This window comes from Natator depressus, chromosome 1 (assembly GCF_965152275.1).
Source record: "Natator depressus isolate rNatDep1 chromosome 1, rNatDep2.hap1, whole genome shotgun sequence".
Taxonomy (NCBI): Eukaryota; Metazoa; Chordata; order Testudines; family Cheloniidae; genus Natator; species Natator depressus.
Window position 1 is genome coordinate 303,960,860 of NC_134234.1, and position 26,553 is coordinate 303,987,412.

The 26,553-nt window shown below is 37.5% G+C and overlaps 1 protein-coding gene across 4 annotated transcripts in view; it reads left to right on the forward strand.

Moving 5' to 3' along the window:
• Positions 1-26,553, forward strand: part of KCND2 (potassium voltage-gated channel subfamily D member 2) — a 430,044-nt gene that overhangs the window by 9,051 nt on the left and 394,440 nt on the right. The window lies entirely within an intron of this gene.

Here is a 26,553-nt window from a genome sequence, read left to right on the forward strand (position 1 = left end):
ACAAATGAGCTGGGGAAGCCTGGGCCAAGTTTTAGTGGAGTGGGAGTGTATGTTTGTAGATCATACAGCAGTATTTGTACAAATGTATATATGCTGTTATATATTGTGCTTTAAATAAAGAATGTATTGATCTTTTGTGACTGGTTCAAAAACAATGACACAGGCATATGAAATAGTACCTTCATATTTATGGGCATGACATTATATAGTTTTGTCAGATCATATAACACATCAATAGGTGAATTATAGACTTTGTGGAGGGCTATTTAAAAATAAGAAAATTGATTTTTTGCTTTCATAATGTAAACTAGATGTATTTACAAAAGAAAGTAACAAACAGTTCCATTAATTATTATTATTAATTTATTCATGTGCTAAGCATCTTACAAAAGATTCCCTGCCCTGAAGAGTTTACCGTCTACTAGATGACATGATGATGTAACATGAGAAAGCTACGAATAACAGATCAGGGAATAGGATGATGGGTCTAATGCTATTCTACACCTGCTACTTCCATCCCCTACCTTCATCATTTACCTCCCATTCCTTTCAGGTCCTTGAAGTACGCTTCCTTTAGTTCTTTTCTGCTCACAACGCTGTTCTCTATAGTCCTCCAAGCTCTGATTTTGACTATTGGCTTTCTGTGTTCCTCTATTCCCGCTCCCTTATCCACAGCCTGGGCAAATTTAACTTCCACATGAAAGACCCTTCTGACTTTTGCTTTCATTTGTGTCCTCTCCCTAGCTTCCTCATTCAGCTGCCAGAACTGGATCAAATCCTCCATTCATCACCATTGTCATTCTCCTGACCTAATCTTTACCCATAATGGTTCACTCTCTGACCTTTTCTTGATGAATTGCCTCTTTACAATCATCACATAATCTCCTTCAGCAATGCACAATTCATACCTGATCTACACACTATCTTGTGTTCTTTCTGTGACCTCCAAGCCATCAGTGTCTCCTGTGTCTCTGATCTTTGTCTGCTCAGAAATACCCAAATATCAAAAATAAAGAACCAATAGTTAAGTAAAAATACAAAAAGAGAGCACAATCCTGCAAACCCCTACATCATGAGTAGTTTCATTAAAGCCTATGGGACTACTCATGGGAGTGAGGGCTATTCATGTGACAAAAGATTTGCAGAATTGGATCCTTATTTCTGTATTTTTACTTAACTAGTTGTTTCTTTTAGTATTTGTATGCTTGATATTTTTTCAAGTCTGTTTCAAATTGAATTTTTCTATTTTTGTGTACAATCTTGTGATGGTGCTAGACTCTGCAAATACATTAGATGTTTTGATCTATTTATTTCACAATGGGATCTGAATAGCTAGAATACATAAAATGGGAAGGACAAAGTGTAATATAACCACCTTCAAAGTATGTTACTTGATATTCAAAATGGGCTCCAGAGAAAATATGAAGTATTTGAAAATAAGGGTCAGTTTGGTGGCAATGAAAACAATTTTTGTTTATTTGCTAATAAAAAGATGCTTAAAATTGCATTGTGCTATTGGGTGCCTTGTTAGGAAACAGAAGTCATTATATCTGCTTTAGTTCTCTTCAGATAGGTCAACTTGCATGACTAAAAGATCATGCAGATTTCTTAAAGGGAAGGAAGATTGTTTACTTCATGCAGTTTCCCTGGAGCATGAATTTCTTTACCACAGATACAAGCATGGATGTGGTGGGAAGATGAGTTTTCTGTTGAGAATCTCATTTATTTACTTCTTTTGGTGGAAACAGATGGAATTTGGTTTTCTTGTAGTTACTGTGTGTCAAGAATAACAACACTTGGGTTGGTGCTGAGGAGGTGGCAATAACAAAATATATGCCAGTAGTACCCTGTAAGTGTATAAATTGACATGAAGAATGATCACCACTGACATCTGATTTATTGATTATAGCCCATCATATGAACGGTCCTCAGCTAGTAATGCGAATATGAACTATATGAATGGTTTGACTGAAGTGATAAAAATCCAGGCAGTTCAAATTGCATGGTGACACAACAGTTAACTCAAACCATTGTGAACTTCTGTACCCCTGCCCAACAAGACATGTTTACAATGGAAATGCTGGGACAAAAACCCTATAAATATTTTTATAGTATCTATAAATACTGTATCTATAAATACAGTAGTAGAGATAGCGGTGCTACATATGAAGCTGTCTGGGAAACAAAATTGTAGTACTGAATACAGAAACTAGTAAAAGAGCTCAAAATCCATCTGAAATCTTGTTGTTGTTATAGAAAACATTTCATAAACACAAGAAAAGACCATCAATTTACTTTATTTATTTTCCATAATAAACATTTGAAATAATAAAAGTCTATGGGCCTGTTTCTCATTTTATTAAAAAGAAAAAAGAAAAGGAGTACTTGTGGCACCTTAGAGACTAACCAGTTTATTTGAGCATGAGCTTTCGTGAGCTACAGCTCACTTCATCGGATGCATAGCATATTGTGGAAACTGCAGAAGACATATATACACACAGAGACCATGAAACAAAACTTCCTCCCACCCCACTGTCCTGCTTGTAACAGCTTATCTAAAGTGATCATCAAGGAGGGCCATTTCCAGCACAAATCCAGGTTTTCTCACCCCCCCCCCCCACAGACACACATACAAACTCACTCTCCTGCTGGTAATAGCCCGTCCCTCTTTGAAACCTCTCTTTATAATGCGCATGATAATCAAGGTGGGTCATTTCCAGCACTAATCCAGGTTTTCTCACCACCACCCCCCCACACACACCTGTGTGTGGGGGGGTGGTGGTGGTGAGAAAACCTGGATTAGTGCTGGAAATGACCCACCTTGATGATCACTTTAGATAAGCTGTTACGAGCAGGACAGTGGGGTGGGAGGAAGTTTTGTTTCATGGTCTCTGTGTGTATATAATGTCTTCTGCAGTTTCCACAATATGCTATGCATCCGATGAAGTGAGCTGTAGCTCACGAAAGCTCATGCTCAAATAAACTGGTTAGTCTCTAAGGTGCCACAAGTACTCCTTTTCTTTTTTCTTTTTACGAATACAGACTAACACGGCTGTTACTCTGAAACCTCTCATTTTATTGAAATTTTACCCCATATAATCCCGTTACTCCTCGTTTACACCAACAAAAGTGAGAGGAGAATTGGATTCTATAAGTCATAAACTGACTCTTTGTTTAAAAGAAGACATATAAAATACAAACCCAAAGACATAATTTAGATTCAGGTGCAGATTCAAGTTTCATCAGTTATCTGACAGCAAAGTTGACACAGTGCTAGAAAAGATCCTGTATATTTCTGTATCTATCATTCATCAGGCGGTGAATGAGAACACTGATTTTTATTTAAGACATAGTCTATAAAACAGTTTTCCTTCACTTCTTATGAAGTGGAGAAAATATTTTTAAATGCCTAGACTGTGCATTAGAATGATAGCTCTATGTTCTGTTACATTTCTCTGAAACAATAATAATTACCATGCTTGGACTGTCACCTGTATCGCAATTACTGGTCAAATTCTATCAGTGGATCTGCAGTACATGGCTTAACTAACATCGTTTCTGGCTGCAATATATGAATGAGAATCTCTCATACTCCAAATAATATTTCTATAATCACCTTGTTTGGTATTAAATGAATAGATCTAAAAAAAGGAGCATTTTGACAAAAAAGGGAGCATTTTTACCACAGTGCAATGAGAAGTTATATTATTCTTTCCCAAACTGGCTTAAATAAGGGTCAGTTAAGGTGACAAACATATTCTACCTTTTAAGTAGAACAATTGAAGTGCAACAGATGTGAGAATCATAAGAGAGATTGCTGGACACAAGTCTTCACGTATATACTTACTGACATAGGGTCAAAATCAAAACATTAGCACATATAAAATTATGTGGCTTCTGGAAGATTTCCTGAAAGATTTTAGCTCAATTTAAGTAATAATAACCATAATTAATTATTAATAACAATTGATAATTAGTAACTAGTAATTAATAAATAATAATACATACTAACTAATAAAGAGTGTCTTGAGACAGAGATAACCCAGATCCATCAAATTGCAGACTTGCTAAAGGGAAATACATTAGTTTCTTCACACCAGCACAATGGCATTTCAAGAGATAAGAAGCAGCTTGTAGCAGAGATCCCCAGATCTCTGGAAGGGGTACGGATACCTTAATGGTCTAAATATCCAGATCTGAAAGTTCATCTGCACCCTACAAACCCATACTCAAATAGCAGCAGTTTTAACACTTTCTATTTCTAAAAGCTGATAAAATAATCATAACATATTATTGTGGCTGTATGAGATCGTGAAAGCCAAGTTCTGTCTATGTGACTATTAAAGATTCAGAGGCGCTTTTCATAAGAGCAGTGCAGTGGTTTGCTCTGAGGTCCTTGATAAAACAATATTTCCTTTCTCACATTGCTGTGTAGCATACTGTGCACTGGTTGGCTACAACCCTCCATCCCTGAGGTGTGAGCATTACCAGGGTTCTGTATGCGTGCTCTTAATTTGAGCCTGATCCTGCACCACTGAAGTAAATGGGAGATTTTTCATTGCCTTCAACAGGAGCAGAATCCAAACCATTGTGAAGATGGAAGATGCTGTAAAAATATTACTATGAATAATCTCATATTTATGTAATTTATAATATATGGTCATGCCCACATTTCCAAATCTGGGCCCAGATCCTTCAAAGTGATACATACGAGTAGTCCCTTACACCTGATTGGACTCCCACTGCAGTCAATGAGATAACTTATGAGCACAAGGATCCTCCTGCATGGATCAGATTGCAGGATCAGAGTGCTGTGAGCCAGATTTTAAAGGTAATTAGGTGCCTAAAGACACAGGGAGACACCTAGTGGGGTTCTCAAAAGTGCCTCACTGCCACTGAAATCAAAGGGAATTATGTGCCTAAGCAGCTAGCTGCATTTTAGGTGCCTAAAGGCTTTTAAAAATCATACCCTTACTTTAGGTTAAGCACCTAAACCCATACTTAAGAACCTAAATAAATGGCCTGATTTTCAGAGCATGAGCTCTGAGCACCAGCTGCTGGTATAGAAATAAATGGGATTTACAAGTGCTCAGCATTTGTGAAAATTAACATTTCTTATGTTCCTATGACATTAGCAAAGCAGAAAATTGTGTATGTGTGTGATATTTTTTATTTCATTTTTTTAGGAAAGGGAGGTAGATAGTTTAACAGGTAAAAGAGGGGAAATAACTTGAAGAGAGATTTTTCTAAAGGCAAAATCTTCTCTTTGATTTTTAATTTTTGCAGTCATTTTCTGTAATTGATAATTTAGCAAGAAGATAATTGTAAGAAGTATTAATTTTGTTATGCAAGTTTTACAAATTCTTGTTTGTTATTCTTGAACCAATTAAAATGTTTTCCAGTAACTAACTGCAACATTTTAAAATGGAGCATATGCAAGTATCCAGTTTTGAAAACTGTCATAGCCTGGAGATCTGATTGACTTCAGTGAGATCAGAATTTGGTTTAGAGACAGTAATTTTGATGAAAGGTCCAGCACAAGCACTTACACAATTGTTGTTACTTTTTGTTACTTCTGAGTTTTGGAAAATATTGTGGGCTAATCCATGTGGAAGAATCTTTCAAGTTATCATTTGTGACCATGGCCTTCCAGGAATTCTTTGTGAGGGGATGAATCTCAACCCATCCTAATTGTGCCAGCCTGTAACATTAGCTAGTAATTTACCCCCTACTAATTTCTTTTGAATCTCTATTGTTAGCTTCCTCCAGTAAGCCAAACCAAAAGGGTTTTCTATACAAGACTGTGAGATGTAGAAAGGGCACTTAATTTATTTTCAGTTTTATTTTTATCAATCTGGTTTTTTTTCCTAAAAGAGGGAAACATATTATCATGTTTGAAACTTTACTTTCCATTTCTGTAACCTGCATCTATATCACCTGTAGCCGGTTAACAATTTCTTGAACTTCCTTATCAGTTGTGGGCAACAACTACTGCACTGTGCTGGGCTATTTAGGAATAAAGTGGATGGATGGATTACATGGTGGATTACAGTGGCAACATGCTGGTTCCTAAGCTCTCCTGCTTCCCACAGTGGGCAGAGGGGTTGAAGATGTGTTCCCCTGATCAAACTGTGAAGAAAAGTTTGTTTTATGAAGTCTCATCTTTCGTTGAATGAAAAATAAGAGGTTTAAAAATGAGTCTCTTTGTATTGAAGGTACAGCAAAGTTAAGAAATCCCTGTGTTTTTAGGAGAAGCTTCCTTGTTAATTTACACAGAGAATTATTCTGGATTGATTTAGGGGATTTTCATTTTATAAGCTTTTTGGTGTGGGTTTGACTATATTGATTACTCATTTACATCAATAAATCAAATCCAGTTGAGACAAAGATAATAAGAAGTAAGGACAGAGTGGAATAGGTAAGCAGAAGCTACATATACCAGATGGTAGATAGACAAGTTAGAGGTGTTTAAATAATTCAGATAATAAAAACAACCAAGTCGTGTTATAATATTTATTAGATGTATTGTAATGAACTAAGTTAATTTTTGTGTGTTAAAACAACTGCAATGGAGAATTTAGTTAACCTATAATCAGTAGCATTGTTCTTTTTTACCTTTGGGCATAAAACCTCACAAAAATACAAACAATATTCAGACAGAAAGTTAAGAATAAACATATTTACAAATTGCCTTAGTGGTTAGAAGAACTAGATTTTCATTACCTGACACATGAAAATGAAGTAAATGCAGAAAAAGCCCTTGATTTGAGTTGCTAGGAGAAGCCTCAAAAAGGCCAATAAGATGTTGGCTTATTTCAAAAGAAACATACCTCTAGGGATATGGTGCTATCACTAAAAGCATTACCTACACTAATTTTGGAGTACAATACCCCAGTTTTGGTTTATATGAAGAGAGAGGACGCAACTGGATTACCTCCTTGTGATTAGAAGCATCCACAACCTTAGTTTCCTGTCTGACAAGTGGTTTCCTGCTCAATGACCACATTGAAAAGGTCCTCTACTTCCAGGGTAAACTGAAGTCCAGACACAACAAAAAGGCTTCCAGACAAGACCTTTGCCCTCCCTGTGTCATAGCCCTTCCCCTTGGTTGTGAAGATACAACCCCACAATCTTTAGGTAGTATCTTAGAGCCATAAGGGAGCCCATGTCTGCCCTCTGCCTAGGATTTCTGCCTTGGGACTGTAAAAAGTGAAGTAGCTATCCATTCCAAATTCAACCATTCTTGATTCATTTTTGCATCAGGTCCACTTCCTATGTTTGCCTGTTGTTTAGGCCTTTCCCTGTGAATGCAAACAAAATACCCAGTTAAAATCAAATTTTCAGGTTTATGGTTTTTCAAAGAAAACAAAAAACCTTTTGAAGAAAATTATAAAGAAAATATGTTGAAAGTTTTGTGTGTGTGTGTGGTTTTTTGGGGGGGCGGGAGGTGTCAAAATCCCAAGCAGTTCTGTTTCTGAGTCAGCAAATGGATAGCCTAAAACAGCAGCTCTGAAAGGGATGTGAACTGTTCCCATTTCATATGAATGGGAAGCCTGCTGATGGAGATTTAAATGTCAACATTTTAGCTATTTAACTACTGACCATTTTGGAAGAAAGAAGAAAAGGAGTACTTGTGGCACCTTAGAGACTAACCAATTTATTTGAGCATAAGCTTTCGTGAGCTACAGCTCACTTCATCGGATGCATACTGTGGAAAGTAGAAGATCTTTTTATACACACAAAGCATGAAAAAATACCTCCCCCCACCCCACTCTCCTGCTGGCAATAGCTTATCTAAAATGATCACTCTCCTTACAATGTGTATGATAATCAAATTAGGCCATTTCCAGCACAAATCCAGGTTTTCTCTCCCCCCCCACCACAAACCCACTGTCCTGTTGGTAATATGAGCTGTAGCTCACGAAAGCTCATGCTCAAATAAATTGGTTAGTCTCTAAGGTGCCACAAGTACTCCTTTTCTCCTTACAATGTGTATGAAAATCAAGATAAGCTATTACCAACAGGAGAGTGGGTTTGGGGGGGAGGAGAGAAAACCTGGATTTGTGCTGGAAATGGCCCAACTTGATTATCATACACATTGTAAGGAGAGTGATCACTTTAGATAAGCTATTACCAGCAGGAGAGTGGGGTGGGGGGAGGTATTTTTTCATGCTTTGTGTGTATAAAAAGATCTTCTACACTTTCCACAGTATGCATCCGATGAAGTGAGCTGTAGCTCATGAAAGCTTATGCTCAAATAAATTGGTTAGTCTCTAAGGTGCCACAAGTACTCCTTTTCTTTTTGCGAATACAGACTAACACGGCTGTTACTCTGAAACCTGTCATTTTAGAAGAATCACCAAACTAATGTGCTTATCTGACAATCTAAACTTACCTCCCACACCACTAGTGCCACTAGTTCTGAATCTCCTCTACTGTAATGTCAAAATCTCCAGCTTTTACCATATAGTTGTGCATTGTCAATACAAAATTGTGCAACAGACTGGAAATTTAGAGGAACTTACAATTTTAACTTTACTTAAAACGGCTGCAAAAACTCCAGTCTGCAGCACTGGAGAACTGCAGAATCCTGAGTCCCTTGCCAAGGAACTGAAGATAAGTTTACTGCAGAGTACATGAAGCTTTACTCATTTGTCTTCTGACTTTGCCTGCTTTTCTACAAAGTATGTGAGCCTCCCCCGTAGGTGAACTTCTATAATTTGGTCTGAATCTTGTTATTGATGATGGCCGGTTTATTATTACTTGAAAAATTGAAACTTCCTCTTCATGTTTTGCTTCTCTGGAGAATCAAAACTTTTCCAGCTGGCATATTTTTACCATATTTCTATTGTTGATAGGTCCCCTAAAATTACATGTTTCTCTCAAAGTGCCTGTCTTTCTTTTTGTCAGACTTTACCAGTTGAAAATATGTGTTTCTACATTAATTTTGTGTATTAATTGGAATTTTATTTTTCCCATCTCTGATTTAAAAGAATTGGAAGAATACTTCCTTAAGCTTTTCTTAGTTTACCCTATTCCCGCTAGTGGATTTTTTTTTTTTTTTTTTTGCTATTTGTTAAAAGAGTGTGTCCTGGATAAGTTTCTCTCAATGACAGAATTGTCATAAATTTTCAGAGCGAGTTCCAAATCTAAGGTACCAAACTGCAGCTTTATCTTTGATTAGAGGCTAGGAGAGAAATGTGAAAAAATATCTGCTTCTCTGGTGAGTGTGGACAATGTTTACTTCATGACTTCTGGGAAAATACAGTAGAACACAGTTACGAACACCAGAGTTACGAACTGACCAGTCAACCACACACCTCATTTGGAACCGAAAGTACACAATCAGGCAGCAGCAAAGACACACACACAAAAAAAGCAAATACAGTACTGTGTTAAACATAAACTACTAAAAAATAAAGGGAAAGCAGTATTTTTCTTCTTCATTGTAAAGTGTCAAAGCTGTATTAAATCAATGTTCAGTTGTAAACTTTTGAAAGAACAACCACAGCATTTTTTTCAGTTACAAACATTTCAGAGTTACGAACAACCTCCACTCTCGAGTTCATAACTCTGAAGTTCTACTGTTCTGGGAACCTGCATTAACATTGACCCTATACCAAAAGAGATAGTAGGGATATCAGCACGTACTACTGCTGCTTCTCTTTCAGTTCTTAGGTGCTTGAATCTTGACAGATCTTTACAGGAATAGAAGGATTGTTCAGACAGATTGTTTCTGAATTTGGAGGGATTTTTTTTTAGCACTTTTCTGATATCTACAGAGACAAAGTGGGAGCGGGGGAGAGGAAGTGGAACTGTGTAGTGTCGCTAGAGAAAAATTATTTTAGCTAACCACGTTGTTAGAAATAAAGAAACAGAGAAAGAAAAACAGTGCTGTAAATCTGAACTGCTTGTTTTACAAGCAAGCAACCTGCTAGTGATAGATTGATGATATGATGTGGAAGAGAAATACATCTTTTTCTCATATTTTGTTTACTATGGTGTTAAAAACTGATAGTTTATTTATTAATTCTGTTTATATAATTTGATCAAAGCTCTAAAATATAAAAAAATACCAAGAGCTTTTAAATTTTTTTTAAAAAAGTTCTGCTTTCTAGATTTCCTGCAAGCCTATGAACTACATTTTCAATTCAGCAACTAGGATTTTGTTCAAGCAACTCTTGATATCACTTATGGATATTTCTCATAAAAAACTGCCAAAAGCTCTGTCCATTGACATGCAAGTTAATAGTAGATCTGGTCAGGAATTTTTAGACAAAATGTTTTTTTATTGGAAAATGCCAGTTCATTGAAACCATAATCATTCGGCAGAAAGGACCAGTTTCAACAAATTTCTTATTTGGAAAAGTTTAAAAAGAGTTGAAATTGTCAAATTGTCCCATTTCAACATTTTCAAAATGAAAATGTTCATTGTTTCTGGTTGAAATTACTTTTTGTTTAGAAATTGAATTTATAGTAATAAAATGTAATAAAAAGAAAATAAAAATGTTTGAAATCAAACATTTTAATTGAGCCAATTCAAACTTTTTTGGTTTGTGAAAATTTTTGAAATTTTGACTTTTGTTACAGTTTGGGACAAGAAAACATTTTGAAATGTTGACAGTTCTCACAGGATGGGAAAACCACTTCCTGCCCAGCTCTAGTCAATAGAGAGAGTCTCACTGACACCAGTGGGGTTTGGCTTAAATTCAGATTGAGGAAACAAACAGACTATCTAAAGCAAAAGTGTTTTGTAAGCGTGTGAACAAAAATGTTCACATGAAGAACTGATAACTGTAGTGAAAAGGATTTCTGTTGCAACAAAGAATCAGAGGAACTAAGAATGATGCTAGATTTTCAGAAATCTGAGACATGCATCAGGAAAAGCTTGGTGAAAAACCTGGCTTTTAATCACAACTTTAAAGTGCATAAGTTTTGCAAATATCTATCTGACCATACTCATATGCTTGTGGGCCTTAGTCTGCAAAGTGATGAGAAAACCTGTGAGGTTCTGAGCATGCACAACTCATTAGGTTTTCAGTGGGAGGTGAAGGCATTCAGTGTCACCTGGGAGAGTTCAACATCTTGAAGAATCAAGTCCTATAACCCTGATCCAAAGCCCTTCGGAGTCAGACAGAGTCTTTCCTTGGACTCTACTGGGCTTTGAATCAGGCCCCTATATGAACATGGCTGCCAGGATGATGACTTGAACAGCATTGACTATTTGGGTTGTCAGAAGCCCAAGAGTTTTTAACCAAACTCTTCAAAGTAGTGGTAGCACAGCTGAGATCTCTATTGGTAACATGGATCTTTGTCAATTTAGGTGACATCATCATTCATAGATTTAGCATGGAAGGCAACCAACAGAGCTCTGTTATCTCTGCTGAAGCAGAGTTTATCATCAGTGGAAAAAATTGATAATTGGTTCCAATTCATAATATAACAGACTGTCTCTGCGAATTACCAAGAGGAGGTGGTTCATAGTGGCCAGCAAGTAACACAGTCTCTCTTCTGGTAATTTAGGTAATTTAGTCATATACGTGACTCTTTTTCAGGGTCAAAAATTGGTAATAATGGACACCTGTTGGGAAACTCACTCAAACTTCATGACTGCACAAAAATGATGGGTGGAGGAAGAGAAAAACATCAAAAATAAATTCTTTCCTAAGTTTAGAGCAGTCTAGTTAACTTACCTGAACTTTCAGGGATCCTTGAAAGGACATCACATGGTAATACTGTCAGACAACATCACAGCTATAAGCCTGGTCAGTACACACTTTTTTTTACTGGTGTGATCGTGCTTGTTAGGGGTGTGATTATTTTTAAACCAAAATATTTATACTAGTACAATACCTAGTATGAAAGCAGTTATATCAGTATAAAGGTGCCTTATACTGGTATATCTTATTTTCCTTCCCATATGGGATTAGCTGTAAAGCATCTTTATACTGATATAACTGTATCCACACAAAGGAGTTGTACCACTTTAAGTATACCGGTATACTAGACTTTTATGTGTAGACAGGCCTATAGGTTATATAAACAGACACATAGGACCAAACATTTGGTTCACCATCAGGGACAACCAAATAATCGATGAGCAGAAAATATAGTGTTCTAAGATCTGTACATATCAAAGGCACTTAGAATTGTATGAACTGATAAGCTTTTTTTCTTTTCTGCAAAATAGGAAATTACTGCCTAGGAAGGAGTACTGTGGAAAGGGATCTGGGAGGTAATAGTGGACCACAAGCTAAATATGAGTCAACAGTGTAACGCTGTTGCAAAAAAAGCTAACATCATTCTGAGATGTATTAGCAGGTGTGTTGTAAGCAAGACATGAGAAGTAATTCTTCCGCTCTACTCAGTGCTGATTAGGTCTCAACTGGAGTATTGTGTCCAGTTCTGGGTGCCACATTTCAGGAAGGATGTAGACAAATTGGAGAGAATCCAGAGAAGAGTGACAAAAATTATTAAAGGTCTAGAAAACATAACCTATGAGGGAAGATTGAAAAAACTGGGTTTGTTTAGTCTGGCAAAGAGAAGACCGAGGGGGAACACGATAACAGTTTTCAAGTACATAAAAGGTTGTTACAAGGAGGAGGGAGAAAAAATGGGGTTTTTTGACCTCTGAGGATAGGGCAAGAAGCAATGGGCTTAAATTGCAGCAAGGGAGGTTTAGGTTGGACATTAGGAAAAACTTCGTAACTGTCAGGGTGGTTAAAAACTGGAATAAATTGCCTCGGGAGGTTGTGGAATCTCCATCATTGGAGATTTTTAAGATCAGGTTAGACAAACACTTGTCTAGGTAATACTTAGTTCTGCCATGAGTGCAGGGGACTGGACTAGATGACCTCTCGAGGTCCCGTCCAGTCCTATGATTCTATGATTAAGATCACTGTGGTTGTGAAAAGGATCCTATTTTTGTATCCTACTCCCATTAAGAATGGCCACTATTTTAAGAACCTGTTTTGTGACAAATTCATATATTGGTATGTCTACAGAATTTTTGATCTGAGAGAATGAAAAATCTCCAGTGCTCTGGAAATCATGGAAGAAGAGCTGACAGGCTGTAGTTTTTATTTACAAATCATGAAATGTTGCAGCATTATAAATGCAGATAAATTACATCAGTGAGCAGGCTCTCTGCATATTAACAATTGAAGTTTTGGAATAGCCTTCCAAGGGAAGCAGTGGGGGCAAAAGATCTATCTGGCTTTAAGATTAAACTCGATAAGTTTATGGAGGAGATGGTATGATGGGATAACATGGTTTTGGTAATTAAATATTCATGGTAAATAGGCCCAGTGGCCTGTGATGGGCTATTAGATGGGGTGAGATCCGGGTTACCCAGGAAAGAATTTTCTGTAGTATCTGGCTGATGAATCTTGCCCATATGCTCAGGGTTTAGCTGATCGCCATATTTGGGGTCGGGAAGGAATTTTCCTCAAGGGCAGATTGGAAGAGGCCCTGGAGGTTTTTCGCCTTCCTCTGTAGCATGGGGCACGGGTCACTTGCTGGAGGATTCTCTGCTCCTTGAAGTCTTTAAACTACGATTTGAGGACTTCAATAGCACAGATATAGGTGTGAGGTTTTTTTTGTAGGAGTGGAGGGTGAAGTTCAGTGGTCTGCGTTGTGCAGGAGGTCAGACTGGATGATCATAGTGGTCCCTTCTGACCTAAATATCTATGAATCTATGATTTGTGAGAGTAAAAGCCTTGATTATTAGAAACTAACCATATAATATATGCCTAAATGAGTGTTGCAAACCAACACAAAGCACCTACCTGAACTGTGGTCATCTTCATCCTAGCATTTTCCATTGACTACAAATTTTTTATTTGTGGCGATTATTTTCTTAATAATGGTTTCACAGATGGGAAATCTGCCAACAGAAAATCCATATTGTAGCTTCCATGAAAGAGTTATTCTATACATCTTACTTTCCTTCTTTCATGCCGAAGAAAAACACACCCACACCCCCCGCCCCCCATACACATAGATTCTAGGAAAGTATTAGGGATTTACCCTCAAATGAACACAGGACATTTGCAAATCTACAGATTTATTTGTATTTCATCCAATTTTTTAGGTTTAAAGATCTGAGTCCAGTCTGCATAATAATGTAATGCAGCTTAATTCTTCATAACTGTTCCTTATTTCCCATTCCAAAATGTCTTGCATAAGATTATTTCTTCTAACCATAATGTCTGATCAACAAGACAAATGCTGTGCCCTATTCGCTCAGGAAGATATCATCTGCTGAGGAGGTTGCCTAAGACCTTTAATGTAGTCATCCATGTACCGGCTGATACTCACAACACATTATGCATTAGGTCTGCAATAATCTATATACACATCTTTAAGCAGAAGGGCACTCCCTGCAGTGATTTCTCTAAAAAAAGTTGGGATGTTAGTGTAAGAATAGTTTTTCCTACTAAAAGAATAGTAAGAGGGAAAACATACACAAGTGAAAAAACCTATCACTTACACTTAAACAATGCAGAAGTACAAGTGAATTGATATACTAAGAAGTGAAATAGTACTGGGGGAGGTGGGGAGGAAGACTCCAAAGGGCCCCATAGACGTAATAAAATTAATCGGGAGAACCTACAAAACTTAAAGATAAGACATCATATGGTGAACAAGACAACATATTATGAGGAAAAGCTGCTAGAGACTTCAGGGGAGTAGTGTTTATTACAAGTGAGAAACGTGTATTGATAATTTTTTCTCCCTTTCTAATTTTACAAATAATTTCATGCTAATTAATTGTGACTTTTTTTATGGATATGGCACAAAAAAGATATAAAAAGGATGGAGAAGTTAATTATTTCAACCAGCATTTAGAGTCTGATGCAAAGTCCATTTGAATCGATGAAAAGTTTTCCACTGAATGCTGTAGCTCACGAAAGCTTATGCTCAAATAAATTGTTAGTTTCTAAGGTGCCACAAGTACTCCTTTTCTTTTTGCGAATACAGACTAACACGGCTGTTACTCTGAAATATGTTATTTCGGTGTCTTACAAAGGTAGTTGAAATGAATCTCTGTTTTTCTCTTTTCCCTGCTATTTTTTTTCTTTTTATGTGGGAAAGCCAAAGAAGGTTATTATGAAGATTTGTTGTCATTTGAATCTCTTGTGAGTTTCACAATGTTGGGCCAGTTTCTAACAGAGCACTGTCTCATGTTCACAAGTTTAACCCTACTGGCTGGGTGACAGATCCACTGTTCCTGATAATGTAGATATCCTAGGAGATCATGATCACAGAGGAAGTAGTAGTCTGTCAGGTTGCTTGGGTGAGTCCTGTGAAAGACTTTGAATATCATGACTGAAACCTAGATTTGACTCTGGATTCAGAGAGAGGCTATTGCATAAAGTAGAGCTAGAGAATTAAGCATTCTATTCAGGTTTTATATGTTGTTACCATCACCATGGTACCTGTGTGCTTGCTTTGTTAGCATACTGCTAAATGCGGAACCAATTATTTACTTGCCCAAGTGGAGTTTTGTCAGGGTTGGTGACTTCAGCCCTAGCTAAAGACTAGTATTATTGTCACTAATCTGATCACTATGGTTATGCAATTGTGAAGTCAGTCTTCTATTTTTTACAGTTTTTATAGCACCCACTACCAAAGTACCTAAGGACTAAGGTGCTGTTCTTAATTCTAGTCTTTTTATTGAAGTTGTCCCAAGCACTGGATGATGAGCCTATTGCTGATCCCACTTACATCAGTTTTACAGCAGTGTAAATCCATTGACCTTAATCGCCACTTGTTTTACACATGTATTAGAATAGAAAAAGGCCTCATATGATATGTTATCACTTTTAGTGCTATCACCAAGGGGTCCTTCATAATTCTTTTTGAGGTAGTTGGGTGTTGGGACAGGGGTTCCAATTATATTGAATCAAATATTCAGTTTTTACTGTACTTACAGTATGTGTCAAACATCACATTGTATGATGTTTACTATCGTAACTTAACTTTTCTGTCACCCTGACTCAGACAGTTTTTTTCTACTGAAGTCGATGAGAATTTTGCCTTAGTCAGAAATGTAGGATTGGGCTTTTTATAGGCAAAATAGAAAATAGCTACGCTATCTTCTCACTCTTGTCGGTCAGAGTGGAGTTTCCCAGTGTTACAGATTGTAGTGATGTTTAGAAAAGATTGTATGAATGCCTTCCTGGTTGGATCCTGGAGATGTGTATCTCATGAGACAACCCCATTGAGCAAAAATGTTTGTTTAATTTTCTTAGCGTTCTACTCTATTCACAAACATTAGCTTAAATTTTTTGTTTAGGGGAAAAGAAAGAATATTCTGGCTTCAGTAAGCTTTTTTATCTCAATTAAAAATACAATCTAAAAACTGTAGGTATAAAGCAGGAGCAGAAATGAGAAATTACTATATAAATATATTTTATAACTATCAAACTTCTAAAGGTGAAATGAATGCCTGTGGTTAGGCTTTCAAATCCTTTATTTAAGCACCTAAGTGACCTGATTTCAAAAGTGCTGAGCACCCAGCAACTCCCATTGAAGCCTACTTTTGAAAAAGTTGGTCAAGTTAAAAGTGACTACTTATTGTACTAGTCTGTAGTAAGAAAACTGCATAATTTCCCATGAGGTTTTGTTTTTTTCTTGATGAAGGCATGATGAAGTAGGGTTCACAGGGTGCAATACTGGACTAAATGCACTAAATCAAGGGAATGAATTTCAACTGTGAAAGCTGGAGTTTCACCTTCAATCTGCCCTAAATGTGACAAGCCACTAGATTATAACTCATTGCCTCCCTAGAAAAACAAATTGTGGACACCTTTTTCATCCATTTCAGGGGGCTTGAAAATACCTGGTTGAAGTTTCAATCTAACTTGTGAGTTACCATGTCAACGAGCATGATATCAGGAATGTAGAGAGAGGTTCCATTTGTTTTCATTCATAGGCATATACAGCTTGTCATCCTTTTCTTGGTTATGACCTTGATTGTTTTGAAGTGGTTAAGGAGGCAGTAGCATCCTGGCTTCTTGGATAGCTCTGATGTCCTCCCTTTAATTTTTTCCTAGCTGCATCTGATGCACTGGCTCTTTAGATGGTATGCATGGGAAGAGTCGGTATGTCAGAGCAAGGCTCAGTTGTACCTTATAGGCTCAGTCCTGAGTTTGGGGAGATACAGAGCTATGGTGTTTGAGCAGAATATCTCTTGGAGCCCTGGAAGTGCAGAAGCAACACAGTTACTGCTACATACGTATATAAGGTGCAATTTAGTACCTCTCAAACAGGGCTGGCCCTAGACCAAATGGTGTCCCCTCTCCATTTGTTAAACTTTTGAATACCTTATTTTTATTGCATTTGTAGCCCATTTCATGACTTTGATGCATGATTTATTCCTGTCACGTAAGATGATAAATTTGCACACTAGGCTCTGTAAATCTGTATTTATTCGTGCCAAATATAAACAAATAAAATATACATTTTCTCTAAGCTTATAGAAACTTTTTAATTTTAAGAATAACTGAGGTGTACTAACATCAAAAAATTGAACTGTGCACCAACATTGGGTGGACCAGTATTAAACAGTGTTACAGTGACAGACGTAACCCTAGTCCTTTAGTCCAAAAGGTCGCTTTTCTTGCCTTTGCCCTTGTGAACTGAAGGACCGTGTAAGAGAGATTAAAAGACTGGCCAATGGCATTTTAAAGTGATAAAATAGCAAGTGATGTCAGTCTCTCGTTGGCCATCATCGACTGAAGGTATGTTTTAATGATCCTGAGCTTTGAAAAGTTGTGCTCATCACTCATGACTGACTGGTAGTGTGAGCAGAATCCTCAAAGCTATCCACACATTAAGAAAAATGTCCTTCAGCTCTGCTCATGAATGAACTGGAGAACTTGGAGTGGAGAGTGCTTCCTGTGTTGCAAAATGTGATGGATATTGTCTAATTCGACATAGAGGTCTTTATCATTGATGTTCAAACATTTTCCATGTGTCAGCATCCAGTGAACGTCTGTAAAATAGCTAAAGATTGTTTTCCTGTCTGCTGGCAGCTTACTAGGTCTTTTCGTGGTGCTGCAGGTCTTTTCGTGGTGCTTCATTTGTCCAAATGGACACTCTAGCAGTGTCAACTTCGATGAACACTCCAGCAGTGTCAACAAGTGAGGAAAAAAACTCCCTTTTGAATTTTTCTTCGGAACTTCCCATCACCTAATCTCTGCCCTTGTAATCAAATTATCTCTTCTTCTGATGAATACAAGTTTCCTTGAAGACAGGCTCAACTCCTAAGTTTTCTGCCACTTCTTTGGCAGCACTGATGACATCTTCAAATCTGTTGTCTCTGTAGGCAGCTTCTCCTCAAAGTAATAGCGGTTGTGATGTCCATCGCCTGAGTTTGTAATGCCTTGCTTATAACATCTACTTGGAACAGGATATATTGTGTCAAACCACAGCTGAGACCAGAAATTTGAAGCCAGTGATCTGGTTTGCCAGGCTTTGCACCTGGTGTCTGATTCCGACCTCAGCTTTACTCAACTGCTCCAATTCCATTAGGGAATAGTAAACCTCAAATCACTTGGTACCTCACTGGCCTGATGCTGTCAATGGGCTTTCCCAGCGTGTGTCACTTAGTGGCTTCACACTCAGATTTGTAACATTGTCTGTGAGGATCTTCCACCTGAAAGTTGATGCTGAAAACAGGACGTATATCCTTTCCAGTACTCTGAAGAGAGATACCGAATCTAAAGAAAATGACGCTGCATCTGACAAAATGACCTTGAGGGAATGGCAGCAACAAAGTACAAAGAAAGCTCTTGGATTCAGTGCAAGGATCCTTGCCTGGATGCCACTGTTTCTTACCTTCATGTTTGCACTGCTGTCATAGCTTTGGCTGCAGCAGTCTTGATGCTTCATTTTATTCTCATTCAAAACATTCATCAACAGTTCTGTTAGGCCTGTTTCAGCAGAGTCGTCCACAGACTAGAAACAGATAAAGTGTTCCTTTACTTGGATACAGCCATCCTTATCGTCAACAAATCTTACTATAAATGACATCTTTTCACTGTGACAAACGTCAGGAGTGCAGTCCATTAATATGGCATAGTACTTCGCTTTTCTGAGCCACATCAATATGTTATCAAGCACCTTCTTTGCGATAAGGTCAATCAATTTGTTTTGAATTGTTTTGCTGCAGTAATGGTCCATAGCTTCTTTCTGAACTACTCCACGTAGGTGCTCATGCGTGACATCACTGTATTTCCCAAGGAGCTCTACCAAACTGGGGAGATTACCGTTATGTTCAGTGAATAACTTATCTGCCGAGCCCCGGAAAGCCAAATTATACTTTTCAAGGAAGGGTAATTGAGATCAGATGCTCGAGCATGTTCCTTCAGTGCTGGGTTTCTACATTAATAATGTGCTAGTTTTCTGAGTCTATGCATTTATTCAGCTTGAGCCTGGACTCACCCTCCATCCACTTGGAGTAGGCTGTAAAATGGCCGGGTGACTTTTCATATTGCTTCAGAGCATTAGCTATGTTATGCCAGTAATTGCACCCAAAAAGCAGAAGCAATGATTTGGCATTCTTATCAAATATTTTGCAACAAAAATAGAACACTTTGTCAGTTGATTTTGCGTAAACTAACTAACGCTGATTCAGTTTCTCACCATTCTCGAGCACTATTTCACAATATGACTTTGAGAAGTGTTGCTTCTGCTCATTTATTGGAAACATCATATCCTTGATTTTGCCCAGCCTGTTCAAAGGCAGAGTTTAGGATCACCAGCCATAAAGCAGGATCTGATGTATCGATTTGTGGTGTGCAGTTTTTCTCACTGCTGTTTCTGTCATCATGCAAGGCTGATTGTTCTTTATCATTTCTCTTCTTTTCAAGTGAGCCACATTCTTCTTTGTCATCACTCTCCTTTATGCTGCCAGGGACGCTGGACAATTCTCCATCACTTTCCTCACATTTCCATTCCTTATCTTCAGGTAAATCTGCTAATTCCTTCATAATAGGATTTCCATCATTTACGCTGCACTCCTCAATTTGTTCTGCACTGGCACGATTGCTACTGCTGAAAGTATGGTCTATGTTGTTCTGTTTCAGATATTTTCCCATCAGATTTGCCCCTTGCTACTAACTAGATGTCAGTTGAGCTTTTTGTTTCCTATACTGAACTCCTGAAGGCTTCTTCAGGGGCATCTTTTATTTTCTATAGGGGAAAACTGACTGTACTGGGGGAGGAGCAAAAGTTTATGTTCCACAGTCTTAAAAAGTCATCAAACATTACATGTTAAAACAAGGTTCACAATGTAGCAGCTGTGGTCTCACTTCACTTCATTCTTATATCTCACTGACTGACTGGTGATACCTTGCCTCTTATATACCCGTGAGGGTATGTCTGACAACATTCTAGGAGGTTCAAGGAAAATGTAGTACTCAGAAAATCTAGAAGGTTCCAGAAGATTCTACAAGGTACAGAAAATTCTAGGAGGTTAGTGAAAAATGAATCCACATACGGAATACCTGAAACGTTTTATTTCAAACATTCTATTTTCCCTTTTGTTGCTAACAACAAAAACAGCACCTCGAGCCTGGTGCTCCCAAGCTGGTCACCTGGGTCGCCTGCCACTAAATCCAGCCCTGCTCTCAAATGTTTGCCCAGATCTGCTAGGCTCTGTGTAAAGGAGTGGAGCTGTAGCCATAAGTTGTTTCTAACTTTCCCTGCCTGCACTGAGCCTGGAATCGGCCTGGCCCTTTTAGGGTTATTGTGCCCTTCCTCCCCTCAGCATCGAGCACCTATATGAGGGCCAGACAGAGTATCTGGCTCAAAATGATTACAACTCACACCAATTCCCACAAGTATTTGAAGTCTGTCACCAATCACAAAATCTAGGGAGTTTTCTGGAGCTACTAAGGTCATTTCAGATGATTTCTTCTGCTTGTAATATTGGCTAAATAAATGGCTCAGTGTTATCTCTTAGGCCTCGTCTACACTGGAGGGGGGAGGATCAATCTAAGTTATGCAACTTTAGCTACATGAATAACGTAGCTGAAGTCAATGTACTTAGACCTACTCACCGGTATCTTTACTGAGGTGAGTCGACGGCTGCCACTTCCCCGTCGACTATGCCTGTGCCTCTCATGGCGGTGGAGTACAGGAGTCGACGGGAGATCACTCGGGGGTCGATCTATCGCGTCTAGTTTAGACGCGATAAATCGACCCCGCTGGCTCCATCGCTGCCCGCCAATCCGGCGGGTAGTATAGACATACCCTTAAAATACAGGTAGAAGCTCTCAGAGTTTGTAGGGTAAGCTGTGAAGTGCCATTCTGAAATAGGCAGTTTTTTTAAGAGTTGTCAGTAAGTTACATCCTTGAGTCCATTACACTCTATTATAAATTAAATTATCATGTGGGGATTTAACTCTGATGAGGATCCTCCTTTTGAAACTACATAGGAGATCTCTGAGACATTTCTAACTCTAAACACAGTATTTCTATCAGCAACGTGTTCAGAGAGCCACATATGTGCAGGGGTCCTTGTTTGGTGTTTCAACAAGATAAGGTGGTGGTTAAAACTACGTGTTTTTTTGTTTCTGTTTTTGGCCAGAAGTAGCCTGTGATGGAATAAAGCACTCACTACTTTTTATTATTACTACTGTTGCAAGGTGTTTTAACAGACACTTAGGAATATTATGTTCAAGAAAAAGCATCCTAACATATTTTTGTAAAGGTTAAGCTATTTTTTCCTGTACATACCATTGAATATCTGTTAAAATACAGTGTATCAGTTTTAATTATATAAAGTAGTAGATATACTTTAATCATATAAAGTAGTAGATGTACTTTTTGTACTACCCCCTTTTGCTCCTTCCCCTATCTTTTGAGACAGCAAGAATAAGACTCAGGTAGCCAATAGTCACATTAGATTAAACTACCACACTAATCTCCTTTAAGCAGCTATACTTTGAGCAAAAGCTTGTAAAAAAGTGAATACACCAGATTTTAGTTTGGGAAGTGAAACATATTTTACAATAGTTTAGAAGGTATGCTCTTCATGGAAGTCCTCACATATATTTACTGATTCAAAACAAATGGTAGACTTTGATTTGGCATACATGATATATAATAAATACATAAACTCTTTTAAAAATTAATTGCTTACATTCTGCCTTTATGCGGAAACTGTAAACCTGCAAGGATTAATTTTTAAAACTGTTAAATATGAATGATTCATTAACATTTTCTCAGAGTTATAATATCTTTCACAAATAAACTGGGGAAGAATTAATGTCTGCCATGAGAACATGGATATCTGGACTCTTTTGACTCTATATACTAAGGAAACATATATACAGCTCTGTTCTGCAGACCTTTATTCACAAGGCCATATTCTGATTCCCTTGCCCATGCTGACTAAAGCTCATTGAAATCAATAGAACTACTTAAAGGGTAAGGTCCCTCTTTACATAAAGGTATCAGAATCTGGCTCATGATTAGTCTTATCTCAGTTGTAAGTAAATTTGCTGTTCACAAAAGAGTTTGGTGGATCAGGTCCTGTATTATCTTTTGTTTGATTGATTGAATTAATTTCAATGGCACTTTTTGCATGACTAACAAGCACTCATGTGGATAAGGGTTAGGATTTCTAGAATAAGGCCCAAAGATATTATTTGAATAGTAACTCCTTTATATAGAGTCTGTTTTTTTCTTTCAAAGTTGGCACAGAGCCCAATGCTTTTTCTAAACACAAAGCTTGTTCACAGTTTTTAGCCAACTTCTTGTGCTACTTGATCCCAAAGTTAATCGAAATCTCTCCCGTTGTTTAATTCTAAAAGTTAAGCTGTTACAAAATCACTTTGAACATTTTGACTACAAATTAAGTTGAACATAAATGAAACAAAAATAATTACTTTTAAAGTTTGTGTTCTTCATGCAATTACTAAGTAAATTAAGTCCTGATACAAAGTCCAGTCAAGTCAGTGGAAAGACTCCTATTGACTGTAGTGAGCAGTGGATCACACCTTTATCGTTAGTGATAGTTTTGCAGTATTAGCTGCATCACAGCTCCCTCTCCAACCATTGGTTATAATTGGAGTTGGAAAAAATATATTTTAAGAATGTGTGACGTTTGGGCATTTTTACATTTCATAGTGAATTCAAAATTGGTTCCATTTTTATGAAATTTTCATGCTAAAATTTGGCTATTTTCCAGCAATTATTTTTCAAAACATGCACAGTTTGCCATTCCTCAGTTTTTTGCAGCCAAGTTACTGCTTTCATGACATTTAATAAAAATATGAAATTCAAGGTAGCATGAAATGAATGGAATTTAATTGTGGAAAAGTTCAGAAGAGAGAAGGGGACACTGAGAAACTTCAGAAAGGGGGTTGAAGACCTTGGAATAGGCAAGGGAGAGGAGATGCCTGTGGAGGGTTGATTTCCATTTGGTTGCTGAAGACCCTGAAGGAACATAGCAGACTAGTGAGCCTCCTCCCACAAGAACATAACAGATTGGAGAAGAGACAAGGCCCACTGAATGGAAGAAGGATGTTGCAGTCATGATGGTATGGTATATGTCACCAGATGATGCTGTTGCTCATAATCTTCCAAGTTCTTTTCTTCATTGGAAAGCAAATGTTCAGGCTTGGGAAGACCTGCTGTGTCATATTTAATTTTGAGTTATGCAAGGTTTTGTGTAGAGGGAGCTGGTGAGCAGCAGGAGAACTTGCTCTCTGCCTTTGTGTCTTGTTGGAGACAATTCTTGAGACAGAGTTGCTCTCCAAGAATGGGGCATTTGCGTTGGGCTGAGATTCCTAAAACAAGGGATTGCTTGCATGCTGGTTTAGTCTCTCTGTTCCAAGAGAGAGTCCCATTCTGACAACAGAATTGTCCCTCTGCTGAGTGACAGAGGTCATAACAGGACCCCGGGTGTCGGAAGAAGAGGCAATAATAATATAGGTTGTTCCTACATTTGCAAAAGCAGCCTGAAAACTACTTCAGAATTGTGTCCATTTTAAAGGCCTGATCACTAAGATATATTAAAATACTGAAAAATAAAAATCTAAAATTCTCTCTCTCTCGCGCACACACACACACGCCATCCTCTGACACAAGGGGCCTAGAGCATTGTCCCTTGAACACTTTTTCAGATGCTGGCTTATTCGTAGATAATATGACTTTGACAGGCACTGTCAGTCAAGCTCATGATGGGAAATCTTTTATAGTAATTAGGAATAGTATTGCCTCATTGACAGCAAAACTGGTCTTAAATACAGGTCATAAATAAATGTGACAAATATCATACTTGTACTGGAAGTGTAAAATTGATATGGTATGATTAGAAGGTACTTTAAATCCACTTAGCCAGGTTAAATGTTTAAGAATTTGTTTCTTTTAATCTTTCAGTTACAGTAACTGAGTTTTGCATCTAAGTTTTACCCATAAATATCGTTAGGGGTCTAAACATTAAGAAATCTTGGTATAAATTCTATGGAAAGGAGCAAAGCTGTTTCATAATTTTTTTCTGTCAATTTTAGGTTATATGACTATGTATGTTTTAGTGCTTCATTAACCCTTACATTTATCATGCATTATAGGGCTTGGTAGTTTTTATAGCTATGTAACACATTACAGCATTATGTGCTAAAATGTAATTATATCCTTCTCAGGTGGGTGAATATTTTTATACTGTCTTTTTCATTATCTTTCAGGTGTATACATAGTACATGGTAAACTTATTTTAAGGAACATTTTGCTGTAATTAAAATAACAATTTACTTTGTTCTATTATTGCTTAAAGTTACAAGGTGTACAGAATTTAAAGATTGGTTAGGAGGAAGTGAAAATGAAACAAATAGTGTTAGATTCTTAAACATCATTCCAAATTGATGTGTTTGAAAATGTGATTGGCTCTTAAGATTACAGAACACGTTTTTCAAAATTAAATTGTGTTGAGAGGGTAATGCTATTGTATAAGTGCAATTAGATATAGTAATTCTATAGTAATTATGTGACTGTAAAGCCAATGATTTAAAATCTATCAGTTCAGAAAGAGTTTTTAAAAATTTAAGCCATTAGTTTAACGAACTTTGACACATGTTGCTTTGTCTTAATATTACTGACACAGCTGTCAATAAAGTAAAATAAAACAACTTTTGAACATGGGGACTTGGTTAAACCAATATAAATTCTAACATGTAGCAGTGTTTTATTTAGTGCAACATTACATAGCTACTTATAGATAGTATATCTCAAGCTTCATTATAATAACTTGTTTAGCATAGTTTTAGCAACTGCAAAATAATTAGAATGTTACATTAAAATATAATATGTAAAACCTAAATTTGTACTTACAATCAATATATATATTTATGCCCACCATCAGGCCCATTTACACTCCCATAGCAGTGTAGATGGGCCTTAGTATAACTGAAAATCAGGCGCACTAACTTTTTATTTGTTATTTAATATTGAGAGGTTGAGGATTAGAAACCTGGGAAACAGAGTTCTGCAAAATATTCATGTGAAACTGAACATATCTAAACTGCCAGTTTTTCAGTTCACAGTGGTTCCATATAAACAGGGTTTTCTGGAAAATGTTCAAAGTTGGGAAGACAGTCTTTCCATTCCCTGGATGTCAGTGAAAATTTGATTGCAATCTCATGAGGCATTTTCAGATTTTGAGTTTGGTTGGTTAAGATTCCTCACATGGTATTACTTCAGGCTTCCTGATTAGCTGAACCTATGTGCTTAGGAGAGCATCATAATCAAACATGTATAGTCTGCTAAGGACTTTTTTGGCAGCGACAGTGACCACAGTTGACGGCATTGAATCAGGCATTGCATAGTGAAATTCCCAGATCTGGTTCATGTGAATGCATGAATCTCTAGGGCAGTCCTGCTGGCAGCTCGAGATAAGTTCCGTGTGTGCATATTGGTAGAGAATTTGAGCTCATGATGTGCTGGGGTGTTGTTGGCCATTCTGGAAACATGGCCAAGGAGTATGCAAAACTGCTTTTTAATTTAATGAGTGATTGAAGGAAGGCCAGCTCTTCGAGAGATGGTGACATTTTGCACAAAGTTAAACCACTTTATGCTAAGGATTTGGCATGGACAGTGCATATGGAATGCTTCTAGCCGCTTCAACTCTGCCTATAAAAGAGTACAGGTTTCTGATCCATATAGCAATAGAGGCGCCGCACAGGTTTGATAGATCCTGAGCTTTGTCTAAGTGCAAAGACATTTTTGCATCCATAAGCAAGATATGGACTTCATGCAGAAAGTGGCAAGACCTACTTATTGAAGAGGATGCATTTTACTGCAACCATTTGACCTCTACTTGCAATGTAGGTGGATGAACTCTCCACAGTACTTGACCCCACCTACACTGCAGGTTCTTGCAGCCCAGCTCTGACATTCTGGACTTTGGTCTTTTGCCATGAGATGTTCAGCCCCATACTGAGGACGTGCAGCTGAAATTCTCTGATTGTGTATGAAAATTTATCTTTATCCCTTTTCAGATTCTGCTAGATTCTGTTTTCAAGCAGATGTGTTTTGGGT